Here is a 6000-nt window from a genome sequence, read left to right on the forward strand (position 1 = left end):
TTTATGAAAAAAGTAGCAAAATCTAAAGCTTTGGGTTGTTTGGAAAGTTCTGTATAGCATGCACATGCATAAATAGTTGTGTATATACATGAAGAGCTTCCTCTTGAATTTGATGATCCAGAGTCCAGAAAAAGAACGTGGAGTGATCCTTATCATTTCCACAACGACATAATGCACTAATAGAGTGAACATCAAAGCAACACAGTCTTATCTCAACTCAATTTACTATAAGAGGAGAGATCATACGTATACAGTATACTTGTAATTCGTTCATTAATCAAGATTGAGGAACAATCATCTCAAATTTGCTCTGAGAACAAAATATATACAAGTCCTAGCAGTCAGTAGACATAAAGAGAACATATTCCTAAATTACTATAAATAAATACAGGATTAATTAATATCCTATCAGGTTAATTTATTTTTATATTGTTTTACATGGCCCCAGAACATAGGATAGTGGACTTCTTTATGGTTAGTGGGCTACTGCACAAAGACAAATTAAGCTAATAGACCAAGGACCAAAAGCAAAATAAAATGAAACAAAGCCAAGACAAAACAAAATTAAATCCACCGGAATCCTAAGATCCCTGGAAGAAGGCAATAGCTAAAGAACTATTCTTCCCCTAACAAAGGAAACAGAAAGAAAGAACAACAAGAGGATCTCTTGGATACAGTATGCTGGCTAGCATGCCCAACATGAAAGTAGCAAAAGCAATGGCGAAATTCAATTTGGTAATCAATCCTGAATCCACAAATAATACTGTTTCAAGTGCATTTTCTGGACCCAATGAATTTCTGCAAACAATTGAACCCATTCATTTCTGTTGCAAAAGCACTAACCACTTTACTGCTCTGTGACTGAACTTATTGCCGAGTATGGATTTCATAAATCAACTGAAACAGAGCAAGCTAATTCACGAAGTGCAGCATCCAAGTGCAAAGTAAGTCCACTCCATCTCGACTTCTCATAAGTTACAAGTAGTGACGTGATGCGGCAAACTGATGAAAAAATTGTCCTGGATAGTTCCTGGAATGTTGTAAGACAGAAATTGCAGATAGCTGCATGCCTATATTAGCAGGTCCTCTGAAGGAATACCAAAGTTTGCCTCCATTCATTGACTAGCATGTGTGCAGCACACAAATATGGTTTTTCTGAGAACTTTGGATTCGGCTCTTGTATCAGGGTACGAGCCATATACTTTTAGGACAGAAACATAGCAAGTTTCCAGTAGCCTCTAAATGAAGCTTTTAGTGGAGCTGGTTCAGAACAGTCTGATTGTGAGCCAAGAAGGAAGCCATAGCAAACAACATATAGGTTTTGACAAATATTGAGCTGGTTCTACCATTATAATAGTAATGCCTAACAATATTTTATGGCAATCTTAAAGGAATTATCGGAAACCAAGGAGACATGAACACACTTAAGAATATGTTCTCTGCTTTACACATCAACTTCAACACCTGCATCAGGAAAATCCTTTTCGCCTCTTGTATGACAAATATCTGCCATGAACTTCCATTTAGTGCAATCACAGAAGAAAATATCGCCTAGTATTATCATCTCATCAATGCAGATTCTAGATATATCCATTCTGATAAAGGAAATTATTGAACAGAAATGACAACCAAATCAGGAAGCTGCAGTACAGTTCATTAAACAATGATCTCATCAAGCACACTTTATTTGCTAATGGTTGATGAATCCTCCCCCCTCCACCACCAAAACCCCCACAAAAAAAAGAAAAAAAAAAAAAGTTCAAAAAGCCATCCCTCAATCTTTTTCAAACTAAATTTTGATTCACTAACAATTTCTACTAGGAAAATAAAACCGAAAGGCTTCTTAATCTTAATCAAACTTCTTTCATCCTTGTTTTAATCTCTTCAGGCGGCTATATTTCACAAGACGGTCGCATAGGAACTCATCATAGACAAGTTTTCCCTCTACAAACAAACCGATTCGCAAATGAACAACGTATAAACAGGCGAAATCAATTCTGGAAACTAATGACCTGCTCGGAGAGCTCCTTTCACACGAATATGCATATGCATCAGCCTAGAGTAGAGAGCAGCAGCCATGACATGCGAACCAGAGCTGGAAAATACATCGTGAAAACAGAATTTACATAGAATGAGCATAGGCTGGCGACTGTACCAGACAAATCATTCTCGCGCCACGGAAGTGTTTGATTTAATTAACATCTTTGACCTCACCCTGCAACCTGCAATCCACCACCCAATTCTAATGCTCGATTTGATCCCATGGGGCTGGGGATCAATTCTGAAATTGTTTTCATGTGTTCATTATCTGGAAAACAATCAAAAGCATCCTGCATATTGTGCTAAAGGCTTAATCAACTTAAAACCCTCTTTTTTTTTTTTTTTTGACACAAGCTTTAAACACTTCTAAAAAGGAAAAAATGCAAGCTTACCACCTTATAAAAAAATAAATAGTAATTTATTTTTATATTTTTTAAAATATAATAATTTAGTCCTTATATATAAAAGAAAATAGGATAATTGCTTATTTTTAATATCAGATGGGGATAAATTGATATTTATCCATTTTAAAAATATAAAATTATACTTTTTTTTCTAATATTTAAAGTCTAAAATGCATTGTACCCCTGTATTTTCCCTTTTTACTAAAATGCCCTTATGATGTTTATATATTTCACATGTATATTTTTTACTTTTTAAGTGATATTTTTTATATTTTCATCTATCTAAAAAATAAAATATTTTTTAAATATATTTAACTAAAAATATAAAAATAAATTTTTTAAGTTTTATAATTTAAATTAACATTACAATATAAAAATTAATATAGTAAATTTATTTTTAAGTTTAAATATCTTAATTAATATAAATGTTAATAATTTTAAATATTATATAATATTAATAATTTAAATTATTCGTTAGGTAAACATATTTAAATAAATTATATTTAATTTTAAATAATTTTGATAGTTATTAAAACTGAAAATTAAAACTTGATTTAAAAAATAATTATTTTTAATTTAATTAATAAATTTTTTTAATTAATTTAAATTTCAAATAGAAAATATATATATATAAAGAAATGGGGACGCGGACGACCACAGCGTCCGTTGTCGCTCAAAAGAAGACCGTTTCCAAAACTGTTGTTCTAGGCGATCGATTGGAGGCAACGACGACAGCGACGGAACCTCCAATTTGGGCGACTTGTCATAGCTCAGGTTCGGGGACGACGATTGGGGATGGGGGCTGGGAAGGTGGCGGGGGTTGAGCGGTGTGGGGAGGGTGGCGATGGATTTGGGGGTGGACTATGAGCAGGGCAGGAGGTTGTGGGTATTGGTTAATTTTATTTAATTTATTTTTTCAATAATTTTTATAATTTATATTTAAAAATTAGTAAAATATGATTTTTTTAAATTTGTAATTCAATGATTAAGATTAATTAAGTCTAATGATTTTGATATGATCAATACAAATCTAACACTTATTAAAATAAAAAATAATATATACTAAATAAATATATAACGGTTATTTTGTAAAAAGGTTAGCGTCGTTAGTAATATTTAACGAATATAGAGCTACATTTAAAAAAAATACAAGAGGAGGTTTAAACTATTTTTAAAATAAATAACAATTTTTAACCGATTTTTAAAATGCAGGGAGTTAAATGCATTTTAATCAAAATTAAAATTACAAATGCACTCTTCACCCTCGTTGACAATTCTGTCATTTCCTTGCGGTTTGCATGAGAGAATAGTGGTGTTAGAAAAGAAAAAAAAAAAAAATATATATATATATATATATGTAATCTTTTTATTTTACGCCTCATCAAGATTTTATATCATTTTTCATTAACATCTTTTTTAATTGAAGACAATAATTTAAAATACACCGTTTTGACTCTTTATATTTCTTACAAATATAAAAAATATATTAAGATATATTTTATTAATAAATTATACGAAATATTGAATAATAATACTTATTGGAATTTAATAGCACCACAATGATCGAACTATCTTCACATAAATTCTAAAATCAAAAGAGGGCTAAGAGGGTATTTGGTAAATTTTTTTAAGGAACTTATAAGATGTTGGATTTTAGTTTAAAAATAAGTTTCTAAAACGTTTGGATTAATAAGATGTTAGGGTGTTTGACATAATAAGGTCCTCTGTTGGTAAAATGACTAGAATGGATATGATACCATTCGAATCAAATAAGTTGTTATTTCTTGATATATTTTTTTTAAATATTTTTTAAATACTTTTATAAATAGTACATATTAGTTTAGTTTCAAAATTAATAGATAATCTTTTTACAATAAAATAATAATGAATTATTACCTAAAGTTTTGAACAAAAATAATATATATATATATTCATGCTAGTCAAATATTAATATAGATATAATTGATATTTTCTTTGTTAATGCAATGATTATTTAGTTGTATAATTTATAATATTTTAAATTATACTTTTCAATAAATATAATATCAATACTAATTTCATTTTTATTTAACTAAGCTTATTAGATGTTATAAAAAAAGTTAGATTTTCTAATTTTTTTTTTAAAGAATTATAAGATCCAAAAAATATTTTATTTTGAAATCTTATAAGCTCTTTAAAAAAATAGCTAAACAAATACTTAGATCTTATAACCTCTCAAACATCTTATAAAATATTTTGAGGAGCTTATAAGCTTAGCCAAATACCTCTAACTTGTAAACAAGAATAACATTCTGATTCTTAAATCAAGAATTCATTAACTGAATAAATAATTTTAAAAACTTAAAGCAACGTAATAATAATGGTGTGATAATTGACGTAGGATAATAAAAAAATATTGAAATTTGAGTAAAAAATAAGTATGTGGCGTGCAAAAACGAGCAAAGAGCTCGTTGTTTAACTGAGAGTAAAATGTGTGTGGGAGTGAGTAATACAAGTTACGATTATGGTTGCATTATGATCCCCATTTATAAGCTGATGGGGAACGGAATTTGAAAGTTATGTTGAACTTGTTTTACTTGCTATTGACAGATTAGCTATTGCGGATCGAGATTTTTAGTATGACGTGTTCCGAGATGTTAGGAATATCCCTAATTTGATGAGTCATCTTATTATGTTCAACTTGTTTTTGGGTCTGCCAAATTAGTGTTAAGAGGGTATTTGGCTGAGCTTTTGTTAAAATTATATAACTTATAGATTTTATTAAAAAATTTTAAAAAAAATAAATTTTTTCAGAAAGCTTATAAGATTCAAATATTTTATTTTGAGATTTTATAAGCTTTTTACAAGAAAATTAGTCAAACAAATATTTAGAACTAGTATAAAAATAATTGGTTGGGTATCTTATTCATGGGTCAGTAGGATCAGGCCTAATGGATTGCTTAGTGGTAAGGGTGTGCAATTTTCAATTAATTAACGGGACTAAACATTTCGGTCTATTGATTGAATTGAACACCCCTACTTAGTGGCGCCCAGTGCCTTTGCTTCGGACTTTAAAAAAAAATGATTGAGGGGTATCACATAGGTAAAATTAAAAATTTATACAAATATTTTTTTGTTGGTATTTTTCTTTCAAACCCTAAAATGGGAATAATTATAAAATAATAATCCTCAAAAAGAATAAAAGAATATTTCAAAATTTTTAAGAAAAAAAAATATAATTTCACATTTTAGACGAGGTATAAATATAATTTTGCATGTATAAATAAATGAGTATGTTGTAAATTATATTTATTTATTTTATGCTAATATAAAGTACAAAAACAAATATATTAAAAAAACGTAAAAATATGCATATATCGCTATTTTAATTTATTAATATTAGTCATCCATGCATGTATATAAAAAATAAATATAACGTGAAATAGAGAAGAAAAAAAATACAATTATTGGTGTCAAGGATGAAAAAAAAAAAGATTAAAAAAGAATAAAGAAACGTAGGTAACGTGCCAAAAAAAATAAATTATAAGTATAAATTATTAAAAATATGAAGTTTGTA

Source organism: Sesamum indicum, linkage group LG1 (genome assembly GCF_000512975.1).
Source record: "Sesamum indicum cultivar Zhongzhi No. 13 linkage group LG1, S_indicum_v1.0, whole genome shotgun sequence".
NCBI lineage: Eukaryota > Viridiplantae > Streptophyta > Magnoliopsida > Lamiales > Pedaliaceae > Sesamum > Sesamum indicum.